At 37.3% G+C, this 25,793-nt stretch overlaps 1 long non-coding RNA gene across 1 annotated transcript in view; it reads right to left on the reverse strand.

Annotated features, from left to right (window-relative positions):
* Positions 1-9,254: 9,254 nt before the first annotated feature.
* LOC149776439 (uncharacterized) overlaps positions 9,255-25,793 on the reverse strand; it is a 112,256-nt gene continuing 95,717 nt past the window's right edge. The window contains exon 2 of the long non-coding RNA XR_016416044.1: positions 9,255-12,847. This is a non-coding gene — a long non-coding RNA (uncharacterized LOC149776439). The remainder of the gene's footprint in view (positions 12,848-25,793) is intronic.

A 25,793-nucleotide genomic window follows, 5' to 3' on the forward strand; every position in this document is an offset into this window, starting at 1 on the left:
CATACACACCAACCAGACATACACAGCACCCCATTCCTCCTATAATACCACTAATTTTGTTAATTGGAAAATGAGGTCAGAGTTTGGATGGTGCCTGAATGAAACAGGCTTTCATTGATATTTTATTTAATTACTATTAATGAAATGATTTTTTGGGGATTAGGCTCATTTAGGGGAACGGTAGATATGAGTGTTTTGCTGTTTTATTTCATAAGCCCACGTTGGTCAAATTAACAATCCATACGGAAAAATAAGTTATTTATTATTGCAGACATATCATATCCTCGGAAATAATATTAATTTTTTGATAGAAAATAAAATGCAGCGTAATTTCAAATTGACAGTCCAGAACACACGCACGCACGCACGCACACCCCCTCTACACCTCCTTTCATGATTGATAAGCGGATAATTAATTTACAGAGTATATAAATGGCAGAAAAGAGGATTTTCATTTCTAAAATTCTATACATGGACATGTTATGTTGCACCTCATAATCCGATCAAGGATATGCTGCACACGGTCCACAACAAACCTACATAGTAGACAGGAGTTAGGTCAATCAGTCTTTATGTTTATTTGCACCATAACGTCATCAACGTCATTTGCTTCTCAGCGACTCAAAACCCAGAAACGTTGCATAACCATACTGCGTTAAGTTTTGCAATTTGGAGCAGCTCATTGCTATATATGCGCGGGATTATATTTATTCGATCCATTGACTAACACACAATACCACACGTTGAAAATCGGTACGACATATAACAAATTCATATTTTATCTTAAGCTTTACATCCAATCAGAAGCCCCAAACTAAGATGCGCTGGTATGCCTGTATGCACATTTTTACCCCATAATGCATTTAAACACACCAAAAACTTAATCTATTTAGATAAAAAATATGTAAGTGAACCGTTAATAAACAGAAGGATCCTGACTTTGTTCATTATGACTTTGCCAGGTAAAAGGATTGATATTGTCATGATAATTGCCAACTTTACCGCAATTATATAATTCTAGAGAGTATTTGAAACAATTGTCCACTGTAGAATACAATTATGCATTGGATAATACAATGAATGTATTTTATTTATTGTATGCAATCTGAGTATGCAACTGCATTGCAAAACCTACGGTAATGGTAAATTTATGTTACTATGTACACTGTCTTTATAATATGGTTGGGGTGGAATGGTGTTATGTCTAGATTTGAAACATTATCCATTTACTTCAGTACTAAAATTCACAGATTAATTAGTTATTGTTGTTTTTAAAGCAGTAATGATTTTTTATTTTTTAAATTGTAATTTTCTAAATTTTTTGACTATGTCTAAGCATCGACACTTATGACACTCTGAGTCTCACATATTCGATGCATTTCCCAATTGAATTCAACACCATGGCTCCCTAGGAGCGGTAGACATGTATGAAATGTTTCCCTGGATGTCATATTGACTTCAATTACTTAGTTATATCACTTATTTATAGATCCGTTTATGAGTCTAAAACTAAGAATGAAAATTGACTTATGGTAGTTCTCATCTGCTTACGAATACATATATTGTTCAGGCGTTGTTGTACTCTTCTGGAACCATGTATCTATGATATTGTTATGGAACTGTTTCGTATAACAAGTTATGAGTTTTATGTTAATTTCACAACTGTACAGTGAATTATTGCTTTAAGACGATAACTAAATGTGTAGCTACTTGGGGCCTAATCAGAACTATATACACGAATCCACACTGTAATTATGAAAACAAATGATCTTAGCGTTTACTAGCAATCAAACGGATATGAACATCTTTTACAACCTGTAAGAGACTTAACATAAACAGCTACTAAACCGTTTACTGACAACACCTCCGGACCTAGGTCAGGATTTCTGAACTCAAGGAAAAATTCTGCAGTAGACCCTTATGAATTACAAATTGTGACGGCGGTGGGCCCCTGACCGGTGTGGCCCAGGGAAATTTTGTCCTAGTTGTCCTACCCTGTCCGCGACCCAGTAACGGGTCACATTTCTGGCATTTGTCGGAGTTCTTGTTGTTGTTGTGCGGGCTTAACGCCATTTTCAGCACATGATACATGGCATCCGGTATAGCTACTGGGGGAATATTCCAGGGTTTTTCGACCCACGGAAACCTACCGAAAAGCTTTCTCAAATACTCACATACCTAAAACTCGTGCCAAGGCGGACATATGTGAGATGGCAGTAATCGGTGAAGTCGAAAAATTAGGACCACTGGGAGACACGGGGCCCCTGCACGTGAGACCGCAGATAAATAGCTTCTTCCATCTATATTCCTTGCTATGAACTCCGCTATAGATCTAGCAAATCGGGAGATAGAAATTTGAATAGTTAGGCTAATTTTATTGTCTTTTCTTTAGGCCGGGCACCAGCGAAAACGAAACACAGGTGTGCAAAACACAGAAGAGAGTGCCCAGTTTACATTCAGATGCGAAATTCAGTTTGTTTGCAAGGCTATACTTGCGCCATACACGTACGGTTCATTTCATTCCGAGTGCCCTCTGAAATAATATGCATGCTATAAAATTTCAATTCGTTTAAAGTCGAGACAAAACTTGGATACTTTTAAGGTCTTAACAAAAAAATTGTTTGATCTTCTCAGTACCAAATCTTTGAATAGTAGAGCAAGACACTTTAGGTGTATACGGGGGTCCCATACCAAATGGATCAATATATTACAGGCCAGATGGGAATTTAAAATAGGCGCCATCTTGTTTTAAAGTGTGTTTCGTGAAAGGAGAGCATGAAATGATAGTTTGCAGTTAAACGAAAATACCGTATGATGGCATTGGTTGTATGTCTGTTAATGTGTGCGTGTGAAACAGAGAAATAATTTATTTTTTAAAGTACATCAACAGTAGGTTTCAAAATCCAAATAGTTTGCTAAGTTCCCCTTACTTAAATTAGGGTTTTTCCCTTCATTATTCATGTACAAAGGATTACAGATAAACATAATTATAAGGTTGACAACGTTATGGAGTCAGACCAAAATTCTCAAAGATCAGTGAGTGCAGTACCATTTTACCATTGAGCCACACTATATTTCTGGAAATAAAAAAAACATATAGTTCATAATATTTTTCTTTAATTACTATTTGTGCATGATCGTGTTTTCATCTGTACAACACAAGAAAAGGAAAGCTCTAATGGCCCGTTTCGCACTGACTGATCTATCTACGTTATGTACAAAAGTCAGTAGTGACTGAAGTTAAGTGTCCCACAGAACACACCCTTCTGTACTGACTTACCCAGCTACCCTTTTTTTATGAGTTTCTTAAAACAAGGGGACTTAAGACCATATAAAAATCATTATGTTTTCTCCCTCACTTTGAGAACGATATATATATATATATATATATATATATATATATATATATATATATATATATATATATATATATATATATATATATATGGAGAGCGATCAAACTAACATTATTACGTTCTTATGAGAGAGAGAGAGAGAGAAAGAGAGAGAGAGAGAGATGTACTTTAAGACAGTTAACGGCACACCAGAAGCAAAATGGTTGTTCAGCAAACCGATGAATGTCAAATTTATCCTGATCAGACATTCCTGGGGGACAATGTTGATAATACCACTGTACATATTATCGTATACAGCATCATAGGAATGCTGGAGCACTTGAGGACTAATAATGGAAAGGAACTTGTCAACTGCTTGATAATGGTAGTTATTGTAGTGAAAAGATTCAGGATAAAGAGTATGCGAGGGTCTAATATCAGAGATCGGTTATTGATTACCTCAATGCACTGAGCTCAAACTTTGAGTCGTGATTCCAAAAGGATTCTGTGCACATTTAACAGCTGCTGACAGTATCCTTAACCCTGCCTGTATTTTCATTGATCCATCAATAGGCAGTCGGGGAGTAAATGCACCAACAGAACATGGAACACTTTATGTTCGGGAGGCAAGTTTTGTTAAAAGTGAAAGCATGGAGGATAACTTCCCCCAGTTCAAGGTAGTGTTCAAATCACTTGCATGGATGCGTATACAGGAATCATGATTTGCAGCATGCAGGAGATACTCGGACCTGCTTAAAGTCTTTACTGTTTTACTGAAGTCTTACTAGTTTCACCTATAATATCACTGTCTTGTGAGAGAGGATTGCCGTCACATAATCTTGCCAGGATGAAGGACCGCGCAAGAATAAACTTTAACAAAATTTATAAGGGTAATGCAGAAACTTCCAGAACCTAAAGATTTTGACCCTAAATCTGCTGTTTAGAAATCTGTTGAAGTTTGTTTAAGAAATAAGTGACTGTAATGATGAAATGAAAACATTGATTGGAATATAGTTCTGTTTCTTCTGCAGTGTCTTGGCAAATAATGCGACGGTAAAGCCATTAGAGATTGTTATAGTTGAAATGTCACAGACATCACAATTATCAATTGCCTTCTTGCGAACTCGTATGGAGAACCAGGAAAGAGCTCAGGACTGCAACTTCCAAACTTGTATGGAGAACCTTGATAAATTTCATTTTACCGCAGCAAGTGAAAGTGCTCTGAATGCATTTCCCAACATAACAATGGGATGACGCTTTGTTGGAAATCATTCATCTTTTGGGGGAAATCATTCATCGCTTTGTTGGAAATCATTCTTCCTATTAAAGTCTTGAATATCGCTAGAAAAAATTCATCGCAGAAATATTACATGAACAAGCACAATGGATATTGGACAAAGAAGATCCTTGATTTTGCGAAAGAAAATTACCACCTGAAGCCAATGCTCAACTAAATGTGTCAATATGTAAATTTACGAAAACTATTTTATTTAAAGCTACAATAGTTTTTCTTCATATGTTTAGAACTGGCTGAAATCAACATATTCTATTTAACTCGATTGAATCAGTTCTTTCGCAAATAGCCTGTACCACTGGTTAAAAAATACACCAGTTTGAGGCAGGAAATTTTAATATTTCTCTGCTTCTTCTATCTACTCTGGGATGTCCAAATATTCACATAGTCGAACAGAATATTGAAAGACACTCTTCAACACGTTAGTAATAACCATTGGCTGTTTATGACACTAAAGACTTGATTTAAGTTCAAATGTTAGTTTTAGCGTGTTATTTGTTTTCAAGATAGATTTGATGGTGCTGTATGTATACGACGGTGTGTGCGTGTGATTTGAACAAGCAATTTTTCACAGACCTGCCAACCCTTACGATTTTGCCGTAAGTCTTACGAAAATTAACCTTAAAATACGGACTTAAGGCATTAAAGCAAAAACTACGGAAAATGATCATTGCAGAAAAATCCGGAAAATGTATTCATCCGTGTTTGATTTGGATCAGGGTTTCTTATTAGAATTAGTAAAATTAGTCAGGGAACCAGACTAACGTTACAGCAGCACGTCAGACGCGTTAAACTGCACATATTTGTTCATGCGAAGCGTCTGCATGGTCACACTGTTGATTTTATATATATATATATATATATATATATATATATATATATATATATATATATATATATATATATATATATATATATATATATATATATATAAATGGCGTATAGCAAGCGAAGTATGTTGATGTAAGGATGCAAATTTTGTCGATCTATGAAAAGCACATAACTTTGGGCCAGAAAACAATTAATTAAATATATGGGGAGATGTGCTTGTTAAATTGCTATACTGCAATGATTTCTAATGTCTGTGTCGGGAGAGGAAGTGATTCTTAATTAAGCCTTCGTTTACTTAGCCGTTAGAGAACTAGAAAAGGGACGTTTAACTTCGATTTTATATCGGAGCTGTCAGATTTGAAATTTTCTAGATCTGTTGCTTGGAATTCTATAAGTCATGCATAGTTATAAAAGGCGGTAAAAATATTTAACCCTGATTGGTTACGTTAAATAAGGGGCGTTTTCCCCACACGAAATTCATTGGGCTTTAGATATTGCCCCATCGAAAATTCTAGCCAGTCTGCATTTTTCCAGCAAGAGTGAAACTATAAGAAACTCCCAGAGTAAATTTGGAAGAAATTTTCTCGTAAACTAAAACATTTATCAAATGGGTCGGATGTCTGGAAAGTCAACGGACACAGCTCTTGCGGTGTAAGCGAACAAAAGCTTGAAGCACAATGTATTTGCGTTAATTTCATGTAATTTGATGATACCAGTATTATGACTTGCATGAATTTATTTGCTTATATTCATATATCAACTTTCATGATATGAGTATAACTGTTTGAGTTCATCTGAATTCGTACAATAATCCTCTTTATATAAGTTTGACTAATTGGCTGATGTTGTCGTCTTGTTTGTATAGGAATTGAGTATTCTAAGATTTCATGAATTACTTTAGTTGATATGAGTTACCAGAATCCGTTTGTATTCACCGATCTTAGATGATTTCACGTATGATAAAGACTTTAATGTGTGTATTCGCTGAATATAGCTTTGTCAAACATGTAATGAATTTCATTCTTTCATTTGTGTAATTGAGACGAGAACAGAACTGTTATGTCTGTGTACCGTTAATGCGAGTTAGGATCGAATAGCCAATAGGAAGTACATTAATCTTATGAAACTAGGTTTGTTTATGGTCTGTCATGTTTAGCTGACCAGATAGCCTTGTTATCTGTCAGAATTCCGATAGAACGATATCTGACCACAAGGAAAAGGGATTAATGATCGATTCCCAGTACAATAACTGACAGAAAATTTAGGTTGCTTCAATGTTTATTTTAAAAGGGGAAATAGCTTCACTGACGTATACAGTGACGTATCCACGTACCTACTGATAGAAGTATCTATGTATCTACATGCTTATGTATCCACATACCCACACAAAGTTTGAGGGCCGGAAAGAGGCAAGACAGTAGGGATGTTGAAGGGAAAGACACAAAAGAGGAACAACTACCGTGACGTTGGAGTGAACCGGAATGCACAGGTTATGATGTTGTACAAGGCAATGACTTCGAATGTTCACTCAATTCCATGATGAATCAATTCTATCATTTAAACAGATCGGCTATTTATATAAATATATTTGTGTTTGTAATTCTGTGAAAGAATTGGTTAAAAAAGAAGTGTATCTTCCTAATGTAATGTGTTATCACAATTGTTTACGTATTTGATTAAATTGTTGTTTTCATATACAGGGGCTCGTGTCATTCTGTCCAATATATCTGCTCAGATCTCTATTTATTCCACCTATAAATTCCACACTTTATATTAATAGTTACTCAATCCGGGCAATAACACCGAGGGCGATCATCTCCTAGATAACGAGATCAGAATAAAGCGGACATATTGTAAGAACGTACAATTCGCCAATTAACCCAGCCCCACAAGGTGGGCTACAGTTGACGACGAAAGGGAAAATAAGACTCTTGAAAAGTGTTAATAATTAACACAGATGAATATATACTAATATTCAGATTCTTGTGAATAAAAGCTGGAAGCGACATAGTTCGTTCGTTGGACATCACGTGCCAATTTGAGTACAACCGGTGGCGGGAGATATCATTGATTGCCATTGGCACGTGAAATGGAAGAAGAATTTCCAATAATTACGTCAAGTTGAGAGATAGCAACAAGCCATTGAGCTACATCGGGTTTGGAAATAGAGTTTGTTGTTGTTGTTGTTGTTGTAGGGTTTAACGCTATGTTTCAGCACACGATAGGCTATACATGGCGGCCAGTATTAATGGTGGAGGAAGAACCCGGGAAAACCCCGGAAAGAACCACCGAACCTCGAGAAGCTTGTGCAACAGTACTAGTGGTAAATAAAGCCTACGCGTACTTTACAAACTTTTCAGTTGAATATAGTATTTATCTTCGCTGGATGTTTCGAATACCGAACTTTTAATTACGCTTCCAGCTGTACAAATAGCAGTTTATGATATTTGTCTTACACCTTATTGAAAACTGGTCAAACTTACGGAAAAGCAAATCAACTGCCATACCGAGACGGATTAGTCAGGGCTGGCAGGTCTGCAGTCATGTTGCTATAATGTCTGCAGTGTGTCAGTTTATAGTAATGTCTAGCACTGGGGCATCATGCCACTGACATGTAGCATTATGTCCCACCCATTCACATTATCCTGACACCAGGATGACCAGTCTTAACAATAACCTCTAAATGCTGTGCGCATATCGAGAAAACTGTTAGTACACTTTGTATATGCTGGAGATCAGTAAAACATGCAAGACGCTTTGTATGTGGCGGAGATCAGTAAAACACGCAAGACACATAGCGTATGCTCGAGATCAGTCAAACATGCAAGACACTTTGTATGTGGCGGAGATCAGTAAAACATGCAAGACACTGTGTGTGGCGGAGATCAGTAAAACACGCAAGACACTTTGTATATGCTGGAGATCAGTAAAACACGCACGACACATCGTGTATGCTGGAGATCAGTAAAAATGCAAGACACTTTATATATGCTGGAGATAAGTATACATGCAAGACACTTTGTGTATGCTGGAGATCAGTAAAAATGCAAGACACTTTGTATGTGGCGGAGATCAGTAAAACATGCAAGACACTTTGTATATGCTGGAGGTCAGTAAAACATACAAGACACTTCGTCTATGAAGGAGATAAGTAATGCATGCAAGACACTTCCTCTATGAAGGAGATAAGTAATGCATGCAAGACACTTTGTATATGCCGGAGATCAGTAAAACATGACAGAGAAAAAAACACCCAGTAAAACATGAAAGTTGCTTTGTATATGCTGGAAATTCATGCATAACACTTTGACATGAGTTCGATATCTGTAATACATGCAAGACACTTGTATATGCATTTGGTAGAAGTAACAGGTACTTAATGTAAATTTTCGAACTATGCTCTGTATAGTCCTCGAACTAGGCAGAGCTGTCGAAGATATATCGATATTATCACCTGCATAGCTTTCAAACTAGACTGAGCTGTCGCAGATATATCGATATTATCGCCTGCATAGTTTTCAAACTACAGAGAGCTGTCGAAGATATATCGATATTATCGCCTGCATAGCTTTCAAACCAGACAGAGCTGTAGAATATATATCGACATTCGAGTAAAAAGCGAGTATATTAATTCCTCTCGAAACTGTTCAAGTGGACAAAGTTTGTTCGTGGATTTTATGATTTCTTCTTTGCTATGTTTTATGTACACCTTTACATAAGCCATACCTTTACAAGTCCCATACATACGTATATGTGTATATGCGTGCTTATATATAGTACACCATAACAACATATTCACCTCAGAATTTTTATTCACGTTAACTATAAAGTGCATAGTAATAAGCAAAACCTTAAAAGCACGAGTAGATCAGTGAACATCTAAAATATATCTTACCTAAATAAACATTTTTAAGACATCAAAATATACACATTTTCTATGTGGTAAATAAAGCATAACCTTTCGAATTCTCGTAGCCCTATAAAAATTAGTATTCTAGTACATCACTTAGTTATCAAACCTGAACAGTTGATTAATAAATGGACGTATGTATACAGATTTAACGTAGAAAACTGACTAGTCTTGGTTCTGAAATAACAATATCTAAAACGAACATCTAGGTCATTTTAAAACGAGGTAATATGTCAACAGCGCGTGGCAGAGAGCGACCATTTTTCAGGCCCGGCCCTAGGATGTGCTGGGCCCAAGGCAGCAAAAGCGATGAGCGAGGCCCCAAGAATTTTTTATTTATTTATTGCGGAGTTGATTTCCAGAAAGCGAGGGGCCCAAAGCGAATGTTTCGTTCGCCTTGCGCAAGGGCCGGGCCTGACCATTTTTAGCTTCTTGTTTCATTCTCTGGTGACATACAGCTTACTGCATGACTTTTCCTACATAATACTACTTTGGAGACGAAATGAAGAACTTTCCAAATTTCAGGTCAAAAGCAGAGGGCCCATAAATTAATGAGCAGGCAACTCTCCGAGATGTTAATCGGTTCATTAGTCGTAGGTCAAGATTTCATGGGACAGGCACAATGCTGTCTTTAAACTGGCGTAACACGTTTTTGACTGCACTGTCACGTAATATTCACTCAGATGCCATGTGCGGTCGCCTGGCTTCGGGTTTTACAAGTTTCGATGATGAGCAAAGCTTTCTGAAAATTAGTTTAAAAATCCTATAGAATATTCGCGCCACGTAAAGGCAGACAGGACTAATGGGGAAAAGAAATTAGATCTATGATTTGCACTTTTCTTTACAATACCATATTAGACGATCGCTGATGAATAGCTACCGTATATACTCGCTTATAAATCGAGTCCAACTGTAAACAGCACAGACCCCGATTTGCCGTCGCATAATGATCCGACTGACCAGGATCGATTTTTTTTTCTCCTAGGTACTTCAAACAAACTTTAGCCCTCTACGTACCAATAGTCTTCAATGCACGAGTCATAAGGCAGACTGATAACATTCATATATTGATAATGTCACCTTAATAAACCATGGCTATTACGAAATTACGACGCATAAAAAGAAACACCCACAAAACTCGTGTATTATTATCGTTATGAACGGTATCCAAGTAGACCCCAAAGTGTTTCAAACATGTCCGCATCCTTCTCCGCAATTTTTTTTAAGACGATCTGCATTTATAGAAAATTGATAGGGGCCTCTGTAAAAATAACATCCAAAATAAAGAAACTTAAATATTGTTGTTATGTCAGTTTTCCCCCACTAATCACACGGTTTGCAATATTTTCAATTAATACCAAAAATATGGAAAAGAATTTAAGCCGAAAATGTACGTTTGAACAATGCATAAATCTGCACTCATAGTTTGTCAGTCCGATTTTCCGCATCTACAACGCAGAATCAATAAATCCCGCAAAATACGGAAAAATCTGTACATGTGATCAGACTGGATAACAATTTCACATTCACATCAATGTCATGCGGAAGATTTTTGACCTTTGGCAGTGGTGGTATTTATTGTATCATAGACAGTCACAACAATCCATCTAAGTGTTTAAAACATTAGCCGTTCAAGAACGTAAACCAGCTGAGATAAAAGCAGCTACTTCCGTGTCTTAGGCGATTTACATCGATTTCGCGAAATATTATTTACATCAAACTTCGGGGAAAAACTTTCTTCGAATCAGACGACGCAATCTTGAAAAACAGCATGACTTTGGGTTAGTTTCTGCCTGTAATTTTCATGCAGGTTATGTTTTTTGAAAACAATGTATTGCACCAAAGACAATAAATTAGCACCTACTCATCTTTTCTTTTAAATTTAAAAAAAATAATTGTTGCTGTTTTTCTTTTAGAGACGGAGTCTTTGATTTTTATAATATTTCAACCAAGTCTCCAACTAAAGTTTCAATCAACTCAGACATAGCCACCGTCAAGAACACCGAAGTGATCCGTAAAGTTCATAACGTAAAATGGCGGGATTGATAAATATGAATTAAAAACATGGCTGGAAGAGTAGATGTAATGTTAGTCGTAATATCATCTATTGTTTTACAATTAAAACAAAGCTTACCGAATTTTTTTGTTGCTTCAAATACCAGAATATGAACACCCTTAATATGAATAAACATAATTGCATTTCAGATATCATAAGTGACGAAACGTCATTCTGTATATGGAATAAGAAAATTTGTACAAATATCAGGTTCTATCTAATTACAATCACAAATCGGATAACAAACTGTTTGTAATGCACAATCAACAAACTTGTCTGAATTATTATCGTTAGTCATCCATACAGTTAGGTATAACTTGTTTAGTCGCAGGTCGCTTTTTGTGAAGCCCCACCCCACCCCCACCCCGCATAAAACCCAACGCTTACTGCTCGGTTCAAGAGGTATGTGATCATGACAATATTTCGTCATTAAAATGACGGAAGAGAAACTCATCACAAATCAAGGTAGACTATCTACGTTTATTCCAGGCTATATGGGAATTTCCAAAGAATTATTCACAACTTTTCTCATACAGATTCTTTCCATGCACTTCCACTGTCGATCAAGAATTGATAATGTTAAAGATGTATATAAAGTATGCAAATATTTGTCACCAATAAACATCAGTCTTCCAAAATCACCAATATTATCCAGAAAATAAACATACTGCACAGAGAGTAAGTATGCGTTTTTTTTTTAATGGTCCATTCACAAACATTAACTCGATTTGTGTCAAACATAAGTATGATCTAAACTGCAATGGCGATATCCTGGCACAATTGACTAGGAATCAAAGCATTTGAATGAAAATTCACGCCATCTATGAACAATTCCTAATGCCCGCAATCTCCTTGTGCAAACATCCATTTATCATCGGGCCAACTAATAGGAATTCCCACCCCCAGCTCTCCTCATTTTCCTGTTTTTCAGAATTCCTCTCATCATCCACGTCCCAGTGTCCAGGCCATTTTGTTTTTCATTCAGATCGCTCTTTTTGCCGCTGTATTACTACCCACAGTACCATAAAAGTCACTATGCAAACCGTAGTTACAATACTGAAAAGGCTGATTAACACAGAGGCTTTAACTCGGCAGTCCCCTTTCTGTATGAATCCCTCTTTGTACGCCTTCGCAGCCGTCAGCGATAGATACATGGAGACGGCTCCTAGGGGTAAATTGAAACACACTAGCACTAAACACGCAAGTGTAAGATTTGTATCGGTCCCCGAGTAAACGTCCCGTCTGCCATAACCCGCCTTTACTCCAGAACTAGACTGACATATTTTGGAATCCATAATGTTTGAATTTCGTTTTTCTGTCACTTTCGGTGAATTCGTTGTTTCCAAGAGTTGTGAATGCTCAGTACAGGATTCCGGCATGTTTCTGAATCATTGGACTATATTATTTGTTAAGAACTTCTCCTGAAAATGGAAAGAAAATATTGAATTATCGATCTGAGAAAGATGTTATCAATATTACAATGTTATATGATTTACTTCGACTTCATTAATTCGAGACAACTTTACCAACAAACCACTGAAGTCACGAAACATCCTGAGCACATGTTTGTTTGACCTCAGTCTCAAGGCTAAAGAAAACGTGTTTTTAAATTTTGCACGTTGACTCCGACTTTGAAGATAATTTCTGTTTCTGTTAAAATACCTTCAAATTCACAACTATGTAACAGAAATGGAACTTAAGCTCTGTACAATGTTACTAATGTCTTAAAAGATTTTCATACGGGTATTTCGTGACTACGGGTCTGCATTGTTTGGCTGTAGTCTAGATGTACATATTATGCGTGTGTATGAAATGATTAAACATCATGCCACAAGATGTGGTCAACAGAAACGCGCGCGCGCGCGCGCGTGCTTGTGTGTGTGATTTTAAAGTAGCTTTAACAATTTTTCAGTCATATCGCTACGATGTCTGCAGTGTGGCAGTTTATAGTGATGTCTAGCGCTGGGGTATCATGCTGCAGACATGTATAATCGGGTCCCACACAGTCACATTATCCTGACACCGGACCGACCAGTCCTAGCACTAATCTCTTAATGCTGAGCGCCAAGCGAAGCAGATGCTTGTGACATTTTTATAAGTCTTTGGTATGACTCAGGCGGGATTCGAAACCTCGATCTCCCGCATCCAAGGAGGACGCTCTAACCACTTAGGCCACCGAAGCGATACCAAGATAAACATCATTTTGTGTGTTTATATATATATATATATATATATATATATATATATATATATATATATATATATATATATATATACAATCATTGGAAAACGGCACAGAGAAAATAGTAAAATTGACCAGAGGCAATGACTTCAATGGGAACAATATAAAAAAAAAATGCACACACTCACACACGCGAAGAACAAATATATATTTACATTCTGGCACAGGGAATACAAATTATCCAAAATAATGAAGAGGTCTAAACTAAACAAAGGAAGCAAAATCACAAGAAATTATCAGATGTGACGATAGAGAGATCTATTAGCTTTAAAAATAGTCGAACGGGTTCTGAGATTTTGGTTCAAGCTATCGTCAGATTGCTTCCATGGTTACAGAAAAATGGTCAATATGCATATATTCTAAGGCGTGTTTCAGATGAATAGTTATGTGAAACAGCAGATCAAAGCAAAATAATAATAATAATAATAATAATAAGATGATGATGATGAAATTATTCTGAATGGAAGAAAGAGGCATCGCTAACAACCGCTCTCAGTAGTATAATCATCGTAAACATCAACAGTAAGGATTTAACGTTACGTCAGCACAAATGTGGCTTTATGGTGTCTATTAAAAATTAACTTTTAAAATTGCAAGGATAAAAAAAGTCGGAAAATAAAGCCATCCAAACCAACGTAAAGATGTAGCATTAACTGATGCAAATTAAAGATACCGAAGTTCTATTACAGGTGCAAAATATAAAAAGACAATGAATACAAATTAAAAATCCGTAAAAATGTGGGTCAAGGTTTGTTATATAAAGAGCATCCCATCAAAAAGTCCAAGAGTTTATCTTATAGCATCATAAGGATTCTTGACTGAGTTCACATAAAAGAAAACCTTCTGTCTAAAAGTTGATACACTGAACAAGAATATGTATTATATGCACGCCTCCCAGGTTCTGTGCAGGAATCATGTAAACGTGTTCTACATTGGATCAACACAATGCCATCTCTGTGAATTGGTCTGTGTGATTAATGTCTCTCCAACGACGGGTGTTATATTAGTGAAGCTTTAAGGGTTCATTCTACAATTTGCAAAGCATACAGAAGATGGCGACTTGTATAATATGTGAACTCAGCACATTGAATTTTCCATGCCGACATGGGTGACTGCAGGACGGCGTTGTTTTCATTATCTTACCCTTTCGGTACTTTCAGTGCCTACTAGACTAAGAAGCCAACAACGGACATATCCCCCCCCCCACGAGATTATATGAACGAATCATGTTTCTGTAACATTTTACGATATTAACTGCTTGTCAAAGTTAGGGTTTTGAAAGGCTTTCGATGTGGAAAAAGATTTAGAAAAGATAATAAAATTTGTTTCTTGAGAGGTTGCAATGCAGTAAAAAGATTTTAGTATGTGTGGAATTTCTGCAGTAAAAATGGAAACATTGTCTGGTAACCGGCTCGAGATGGCGCCAGTTTCCTCTTTTCGAACCCTCAGTACACAGGGGTGTAAGGTCACTACAGAAGGCTCAGTTTTCACTCAGTTTGCTCTCAAGATACGAAAGGATTAGTTGGGGACTTTTGATTTGGCAAATATGGACTTTTATTAGTTTGATAAATAAGGAAGCGATTGAGAAACACGCAATTTTGGCGGTATTTACAGTGTCAATTTTGCCGCGTCTAAAGGAAAAGGGATTTTTATTACACAAGAAGGAAGAACATTGGTCTCTGCGCATACAAGGTCAGGTATTCGGGTCTCAAGACGACAACAAATGCAGAATTAGATTACTATTGAATATATATTTTGTTACTAAAATACTGAAAAAGCAAATCGTCTGAGATCAAGTGATGTTTCTCCAGCACAAAGGCTGAGTGAAGGTATGTTTTAAAACATAAAGGTTGATCTCCGCGACCCATTCAAAACAGCATGGCGACCCAGTTTTGGGTCCCGACCCACCACTGTTCTAAAAACTCAAAGGCAAAGTCTATGTCGCTCACTGTATCGGATCTAAGGCAGGTAAGATTTGCAAGGTAATCCTCACACAGTCGAACCACAGTAAAGTTTAGATTGTAATAAAAGCTCCTTTAACGTGAATGAAGACCTTCCGGTCTCCTCTCCAATCTGTATTTGCTAGCATTAAACTCGTATTAAATCCATGACTTTCTGACATTTGTGACCATCATCAGTTCTGTATAATCGGCAGAACTGCATACAGACGGTGATATCTTTCGTGATTGTGAGTTCATTTTCTTCTCACCATTTTAGAACTCGATTTAAGCATTCCGTAGTTGACGTTCAACAGAATGCATACTCTCTCATCTATAGAAGGAGATAAAAAAAAGTCGTCAACATACAATAAGCGATCCCATACAGGATTATTTCCACCCGGTGAGACAGATGTATATTTTACATGAACTGCTTGAAGAAACTGTATAGGTCATACCACCCAAGAAAAGTTTGGACTTTTTGAGGGATAACTGTTTACAAAACAAAATTGAATAATGTTTTTATCGGTTTTACATGCATTGCTTTTCTATGTCATATATACATTTTACAGAATTTCAACAGCAACAGGCCGTATATTTTGTCTTTTTGTACTGAATGTTTACATTTGTCTGGAAGAATTTATCTTCCTACACTACAGTATTTAAAAATTTTAACATAAATCTATGACACAAACTACAGGAAATACCATTGAGAGAAAAAAAAAATAAACTTACGAAAACAAAGAACAGTTGTTTAAATGAGGTAAAGCATAACCCTGCTGGATGCCGGAATGCAATATGATTGCTTGGCAAGAAAAGTTAGCTGGAGTAACACATTAATTAATCGACAACATTAATTGGGAGTTTTCTAGTTGCAAAAGGCATTCTCGTGAATTCTGTTATTCTCGTGATATTCTCGTGAATTCGTTTTGTCCTCAGACTCTTTATTTAAGTTTTCTTGGTAAACATTTACTTCGTGAGCCGATTCATTAATGATACGGGGATGGGTTAAATGGTTGTACCCATGTACTAATGGAAAAATTGACTAACTCGTAAACAATGCCAGGTATTAAACTTATATGTTAGTAGATGACATCTTGTATACTTTTTAGAATCATGATACAAAATCAGGTTGGCACAACCCTCACTCTTGACAAAAGTCAAGTACAATATATAAATTAATATTTGTAACATTTAACTTTTTTTTTTATAAAAAAAACTGATCATAAAGTGTAAATAAAATTAAATGAAACGAGATAATGGCAAGAATTTATGTCAAAGATCCATCTCAATCAGTTGGTAAATAATTCATACTTATAGTAACTGTGTTTGAACGGTTCAGAAACAAGCTCAGCTCCAAAAGAATGCCAGCTACATAATTGAATTGTGTTGTTCTTGGCATTGGATGTAATTTTAAACAGCAACGGAAATGCGTTTGGTTAGTCAACGGAAATGTGTTTGGTTAGTCAACGGAAATGCGTTTGGTTAGTCAACGAAAATAGTTTGCATGACATTAAAGATACAAGTTATAAAAAATCTTGGAGTAAAATTTAAAAAATTTTATTCTTTTTTTTAACTGTTCTAATTGAATTAAGATGGCAATGTGCGATTCGTTTAGGGGTCAAATTTCTTTCATCAGCATGCATTGTTGTATCGGTAACAAGTTTGGATGCAGTTTAAAAATATGAATATGTAGTTGGGGAGGTGGAGGTTGGGTGGGGTAATATTGAGTTGCGGAACTAACTCATTGGTAAGTTTGGATGGTAAAACTGAATGTCCGAACTAACTTATACCTACTTACCTACATTTAAATGTACATATACAACCATGACTAAATGTAGAATGAAGGTTCATATAATTTATTGAGGAGGAAGAGAAGATTTGGGTTGTAATTGTTTACGAAAGAACTGACCATTTCCGAAACCCATCTCCCCGTCCCCAGTTCCAATCCCTGTGGAACATTGAGGCTGAACCAACCAATGAGTCGAATTTCATTACAACACAAAAGTCAGCCTTGACGTTGACTTAAATCTCGGACCCAAAGAGCCGACTGGCTGAAATTTAGGCCCTACTTCAAATTGACAAATCAAATGACTGAAGTTTGGATCTAACTTTAAGAGTCGTACGTGTCGAAATTATGGCCTTGAATCAAATCTGTTTCGTGGAAACTACAAGGTTCCAGTAAAAAAATATATATAAAGAACAACTCAGTTTGCAGAAGCAAATTAAAATATGGCTGCTTGAAGGAACGTGGCAAATCAAATTGACAGTTCCTATGATCACACGCACGCACACAGATAGATAGATAGATAGATAGATAGATAGATAGATAGATAGATAGATAGATAGATAGATAGATGGATGGATGGATGGATGGATAGATGCATACATACATACATACATACATACATACATACATACATACATACATACATGGATGTATGACTGCATGTGTGTGTAAACATCGTATTGTGGATTATTTTATTCCAATCTTGATTCTGCAAGTTTTATATTTTGTAACAAATCACCTTCACTGGAAGATCCTAGAAATAACTTGTGGAAACATGACATTGAGACCACTACTAGAACTGTGAAGGAACGCTTTATTTTATTTTTTTTGGTTTTTTGCGGGGGGTAGGTGTTACATTCATAAGACGAGGAGGTCGATCATTGAAGCATATCAAAATGCCCTGGAGTGTACAAATGCGTGAGGGTTTGTTTTCTTTTGCTTGGAAGAAACCGGCCAGAAGAAATTTTACGAAAGAAAATTGTATTATAGGATAGATAATAATTTACAAAGAAATCTGGACCACATATTCTACGGCGACAGTCATTACGGTTCTGTACATTCAACAGTTGTTAGACACTCACATCAGTACCGAATAGGGGGCTGTGGGAGAGGATCGCTCCTAGAGGTACTTCTTTAAAGGCGGCAAAAAAACAAAAACAAAAAATAATTTTAAAAAAATTAAAAATAAAAATAAAGACAGGAGTAGGGTAACATTTTTGAAAATTTTTTTAAGCCACCCTTGAAGTCGCGGCAGTGTTGGTGTGGTTCTTAACGGCTTCACGTATGTTAGCTGTTTTTTAGAGTTCAAGTCACATATATGTTCGGGTGGCCTTAGTGCTAAAATCGAATTCGACATTTATGTTTATTAGAGACGTGGGTAATTTTGGGTGCAGTGATTATTAACATTAAAAATATCTTAACTGTACTAGTTATTTACGAAAATAATTTAATTGGATTATTAGGATACTAACCTTTCGATTTGCGACATTAACCGTATTACAACAGTCAGCACATGAGCTAGCAGCAAAAACTAAGGGGTGAAGAATATAGAAAGCGCGGAGAAAATCGCCAAAAGACAGAGGCAGGTGGCGCTACAGCTATTCGTCGAGATTTTGCTCCGACTACACCTTCAACTGAACCGCTGACAATCAGCCTGACAGTGCTGAACTTAATAACTTTAATGATGATTCTGTTCTGGCTGTTCAGGTTCATTAATTGTCAACAATGATGACATTTGTGATAGCAATATTATTAATGCCAGGAAACAAAGTCAAATTTAAACATTACTAAATGATGTCATTTATGACTTTGCAGCTGTAAAAGCGCGCAAAATTAATTTTGACAATGTGACCTGAACAACACAAAGTCATAAGACATTATATATTTCTGGTCATTTGATATAGATTTGAATTCTAAATTTGAAAATTTCTAATTATAAACTCTTAATTAAAACATTACAGTGACACATTGACATACACGATTACAATATTGTTAATGATTATGTTTTTCAAATAACTTACAAGAGTATAGCTAAATAAAATAAGCGGCAATGGGCGGCATCACAGACACACACACCCCGGGCGGCATTGTATGCCACGATATACAGTAAACATGTTTGCGTCCTCAGACCTTCACCTTAATCCTTACATCGGTACCAGACGGACTAGCTCGCCTTATATAAGGCTTAGCTCGCCTCTGATAATTATCGACTAAACATGGAAAACTATTAACAAGGGACTGCATCCAAAATAGACATCGCAACCTCTGCTTATAGCGTTATATAAAGCGAGAAATTCGACCTTATGTTTAAGGAGTGTTTCCATCTAGTTCTCCTCTCCAATCTATGACAACAAGTCCTATGTGAAGAAAATCTTCCTTTATTTACCATTTGACGTGTTAGTTTTGGAAAGTCAAGGTCAAAAAGAAATAAAACTGAGTTCTTTTAAGTATTTGATATTCACGAGTAATTAAATAAATTACCACAGGATCTAAAACTGTTTTAAATTGATATTACATAAATAAACTAATATAATCTCTAGCCAGTTTGCTCATTTCGATAAATATATGATGTGTAAACTAAACAACACAACACTGGGCTCCATGGTACACACACACACACACACACACACACACACACACACACACACACACACAAAGACAGAGTCTGTATATGGTATATATAAAGAAAAGTCATACAGTCTCAAACTATCGTCAGCTTGTGTTGGCTTGGACAATCCCAAACGAAGGTCAGCTTGTGTTTGATAGGTCAATTCCACACAATGGTCAGGTTGTGTTGGCTAGGACATTTCGTATAGTGTTTTCTAGGTCAATCCCAGACGATGGTAAGGCTGTCTCGGCTAGGACATTCGTATAGTGTTGGCTAGGGCAATCCCACACAGTGGTCAGGATGCCTTGGCTAGGACATTCACATAGTGTTTTCTAGGTCAATCTCTGACGATGGTCAGGCTGTCTTGGTTAGGACAATCATATAGTGTTGACTAGGGCAATCCCACACAGTGGTCAGGCTGTTATGGCTAGGACATTCATATAGTGTTTTCTAGGTCAATCTCAAACGATGGTCAGGTTGTGTTGGTTTGGACATTCATATAAAGTTGGCTAGGGCAATCCCAGACGAAGGTCACGCTGTCTTGGCTAGGACATTCATATAGTGTTGGCTAGGGCAATCCCAGACGAAGGTCAAGTTGTCTTGGCTAGGACATTCATATAAAGTTGGCTAGGTCAATCCCAGACGAAGATCACGCTGTCTTGGCTAGGACGTTCATATAGTGTTTTCTAGGTCAATCCCAGACGAAGGTCATGTTGTCTTGGCTAGGACATTCATATAGTGTTGGCTAGGGCAATCCCAGACGATGTTCAGGCTGTCTTGGCTAGGACATTCATATAGTGTTTTCTAGGTCAATCCCAGACAAAGGTCACGCTGTCTTGGCTAGGACATTCATGTAGTGTTGGCTAGGGCAATCCCAGACAAAGGTCACGCTGTCTTGGCTAGGACATTCATATAGTGTTGGCTAGGGCAATCCCAGACGATGGTCAGGCTGTCTTGGTTAGGACATTCATATAGTGTTGGCTAGGGCAATCCCAGACAAAGGTCACGCTGTCTTGGCTAGGACATTCATATAGTGTTGGCTAGGGCAATCCCAGACGATGTTCAAGCTGTCTTGGCTAGGACATTCATATAGTGTTTTCTAGGTCAATCCCAGACGATGGTCAGGCTGTCTTGGTTAGGACATTCATATAAAGTTGGCTAGGTCAATCCCAGACGAAGGTCACGCTGTCATGGCTAGGACATTCATATAGTGTTGGCTAGGGCAATCCCAGACGATGATCAGGCTGTCTTGGTTAGGACATTCATATAGTGTTGGCTAGGGCAATCCCAGACGATGGTCAGGCTGTCTTGGTTAGGACATTCATATAGTGTTGGCTAGGTCAATCCCAGACGAAGGTCACGCTGTCTTGGCTAGGACATTCATATAGTGTTGGCTAGGGCAATCCCAGACGATGGTCAGGCTGTCTTGGTTAGGACATTCATATAGTGATGGCTAGGGCAATCATACACAACGATCAGATTCTTCCTGTTCACAACCTCTGATCCTTATGGTGAAATGTCATTTTCCCATGAAGATTTAAAAAAAAAAAATCGTCATAAATTTGGTCATTTGAGCTGAACTGTTGTTTGCACAAGGAGAGAAATTATTCTACTCAAAACTTTATTTGAATAGTATTATAGCTATGCAATATTAGAATGTACACACATACACACACACGCGCACACGCATACACACACACACACTTTTCCATTGGTGCTGTCATGCAAGACATGATCCTTGAGATTCATCTTAATATCGACGAGAAATATCAACGCACTTTTAAAATAGTAGCAAAGAACAGATATTTCAATGTTCGACATTAAGAAAATAAATAAAAAAATAATTGTATATAAATCACTGTAACAGAGAACACCATGATAAAACAACTAAAGAATATCAGACAACGAAAAGCTAAGAAAATCCAAACTTGGACCCTTGGCATTCTCAATGAGATGTGATGTTCATGTACAAATCTGACGTGATGTTAATGTACAAAAATGATATATAATACAAATAATAATCGTGCCTAGCAGACACACTCTGAGATATTTTTCTGACCTGTATGATAGTATTTAGTCCGATAAATCAACCCCACAAATCTGTGTTGATACTGATGGATGATAGTGTGGGTCTGATGTCACCTGTTCATTAAAATATGCAATTTTTCTGCGTGCAAATCATTCCGGAACAACCCCGCGTACATTTTAGACACATACTGGTAATTGGTAACAGCCATATCAAGCGCGAAATTCAAAATGGCCACAGGACAGATGATTGTGCTATTCCAGGTGGATTTGCAAGTCACCAAACACATGATTTGCTCAGGATATATAATCTACATGTCACCAAAAGAAACCTTCAGCCGACGGTAGCTGCACAGCCACGAGAAATACTGGTAAGTGTATAAATATATATCGATGTGTGCAGCCAAATTTGATGCAGATAATTGCAGCTTTTAATGAATAGGTGTGATATCACCCCCTCACAGGAAAATCAGTATCATCACTTGTGAAGGGCTGATTTATCGGCCTAGATAGTATTATTTGTATTAAATATTAACTCTGCCTAATAGTATCAAGCATTCCCCTAGAGAATCTAGGGATATCACTTTCCGTTCTGTCTGGTGTGTATTTATAATTCTCTCTCTCTCTCTCTCTCTCTCTCTCTCTCTCTCTCTCTCTCTCTCTCTCTCTCTCTCTCTCTCTCTCTCTCTCTCTCTCTCTCTCTCTCTATATATATATATATATATATATATATATATATATATATATATATATATATATATATATATATATATATATATATATATACACTTATCGACCTTCAAACTGTCTCTCAGCATTGTGATTGAGTAATCTAAAAGATAGAGGCAGCATTAGCGTTTAACAATGAAGTAATCATCAAGGGATACTTTAACGTTGATCTCGTTTCCAGTATTAACACCAAATGATGTCAGTTGATACAATTACACGACATTACGCAGGTAATTAATGTTTTACAAAGAGTAATAGCCCATTCTGCTATCCTGGTCAATCAAATTTACGTCTCCCATTATGGCATCTGCTTCGAGATTAACGCACTCTGTTTCTCTTCTAGTGATCATTATTTCACTTGTAAAACTCTAAACTTTCAGAGCGCAACGAAAACCGATTCATATTTGTATACGCAATAATGATGCTTAAAAGCTGCATTAAAATGAATTTGACCGAGTTGATGATCCGTCTGCATGGAACCACTGTTTTCTTTTTTTTTGAAAAAATACTATCCACAATAATCACTCTTCAATACAAGTTATATTAGGGAAAAACAACAATGTTTTACTGGTGAACTGGCCATGGCGCAGTAGAGACAATAATATTATCACAAGCGTAAAGCCTTACCAGTCAGCCTTCTTTTTAAAGCAAAGTAAAATTTCTTGTTGTAAAGCATAAACGCTCTTTTTTCAAAGTAGCTATTGCCTCAAACGCTGATAACAGATTCATCTGGAATCATCTAAATGCACGTGAAATTAGAGATAATAGCAGTGTTGTTGTTGTTGTTCGTCCTTCTAGTTAAAAGATGACAATGACATCGCTAACTGGTTTGGTTTGTTTGATTACAGGTGTAAATGACCAGGCCAATTTGTGCCCTGAACTGTCTGTGACACACTTGGCAGTTGATGCCGCTTGGAATTGCTTGATGAATAGCGAACGCGCTGCAGTTCTGAGATTTACTTTTCAGGCGCTTCTGCACTGCCTCTGTAAATGTTGTCTGTTCAAAGTCTCCAATATTGCTGAGACTGAGGCATGAGAGATCCTGTGCGGGATCATCCCACACTCGGGGTCAATACTGAAGTGTTTGAAGGACAGCAACACAATGGTTTTATAGACCATCAGTCTTGTTCGTAGGCGGATGCCTCTGCATTCACACACATTTGCACGTAGTTTTCCAAAGGCCACACTTTATTTAGCAATTCTTCCATTGGTTTCATCGTCGATGTGGACTGCACATGACAGTGTGCTACCAAGATATGTGAACTAGTTCACTGCCCGGAGGACTCTACCATTTACTGTGATGATAGGCTCTACGTAAGGCTTTCTTGGTGAATGTTGGTGCATCAACTCAGTCTTGCTACTGACTGTAAGACCAAAATTGCCTGAAGTTGAAGAGGAAATGTCCATTATTTGTTGCATGTCTGTCAAAGATTGGAATTCTGGAAAGAATTGTTAGCAAATAGGCGATCACAAACAGTCACTTCCTAAAACTTCGTCTTCGCCTGTATTCTCGTCAGATTAAAGAGCTTACCAACAGTACGGTATCTGATGTCGATCTCAGTGTCATAGTCACGGAATTATGGCAAAGAACGACATTACACGGTCTTATTAGACTCAATTGGTGACGGGAAACGGATCATGATTCGCCGTCGTCCACGACACGAGTGAGCATGACATTATAGAATTCCAGAACCATCATGAGTAACTTTTCTGGGCAATCAATGTTTACCATGATGTTCCAAAGGCTTCCACAAATGACTGTGTCAAAGGCTTTTGTCAGGTCGATGAATGTCATGTACAAATAGGAGTTCTGTTTCTGGCATTTCTTCTGGAGTTTATGAGCTGCCAACACCATGTCTGTTGTACCTCGTCATTTCTTCAAACCAACCAGCCTCTCAGACAGGAACCCTTGATCAGTGTGATGCACACGGTGATTCAGCATAATTATGATGAGGATTTTGCCAGCTATTGGCAGTAAGAAGATGCTCCGATGGTCGTCCCAAGGTTATCTGATACATTTATCCTGTACGAGTTTACGACTGACACATCCTTCTACTCTTGGGGTATAGTCCCTTGAGTCAACATTGACTGGAATGGTTCCGTACGTTTCTGTGCTATGTGTGAGTCTCCGGCTTAGTACACGTCTGCTGGTGCTTTGTCATTTGACACCAGGCCAGCTTCTTTCACAGTTTCAGTCATTGTTGGAGGATCAGCCAGAGATATGTTGATTTCCACTTATGGCAGTCGATCTATTGCCTCCTTACTGATAGATGACTGTTGATTGAGGATATGGTTGAAGTGTTCAGCATATCTTTGAAGTATGTTTTCTTTGTCGGTGATAAGAGTGGCACTGTCATCACTCATTATGATGGACGTTCTTCATGTTATTCATGTCTTCGTAGAACTGAATCTTCTCTGCCTTATTACTCAGTCTTGAGTCTTGCAATTCTCTGCGTTTACATTGGACAGTCCTCTTGATGACGTAAGCCGTCGTCATGGATAATGAAGTGCTGTTTGTTAAACAGTATCCAATGATTCTCATTCAGAAGTCTCTGTATGGCAGCTTCGTTCTCATCAACCCAATATTGATATTTACTTGTAGCTGGACAAAGGGTACGGATGCAGTTGAGTACACAGAGTTTCTGAATGATACCAAGTTTTCCTCTACATTTTCGGAGTTTATATCGATCGTATCTACTAGGCTTCTAAGTTTTTCGACAAATGCTTCTTTCACATTCCTTGTTCCAATTTTGACAACATTACGCTTTTGGGGCACGTTTTGCAGTTTTGGTCATCTGCTAGGTTGAATCTAGATACTGAGCTTAGAGAAAGTGAGCATACAGTCTGTCTAATATTCTGTATTTCTCATGGTCTTCGTTATGTTATGACCAGGGGATGCGCTATGTTATGACCAGGGTAATGGTGACACTGGCAACGTTTAGTATACCTTTTTAGCCCCTTTCTCATTCTACGGAGATGAGCAGTGTGATCATAAAAAGGGCTGCTTAGTCACACAGGGGGCTGCCGAGTTCCACTA

The sequence above is a fragment of the Sinohyriopsis cumingii genome, chromosome 18, assembly GCF_028554795.1.
Source record: "Sinohyriopsis cumingii isolate HCF-2022 chromosome 18, ASM2855479v2, whole genome shotgun sequence".
Taxonomy (NCBI): domain Eukaryota; kingdom Metazoa; phylum Mollusca; class Bivalvia; order Unionida; family Unionidae; genus Sinohyriopsis; species Sinohyriopsis cumingii.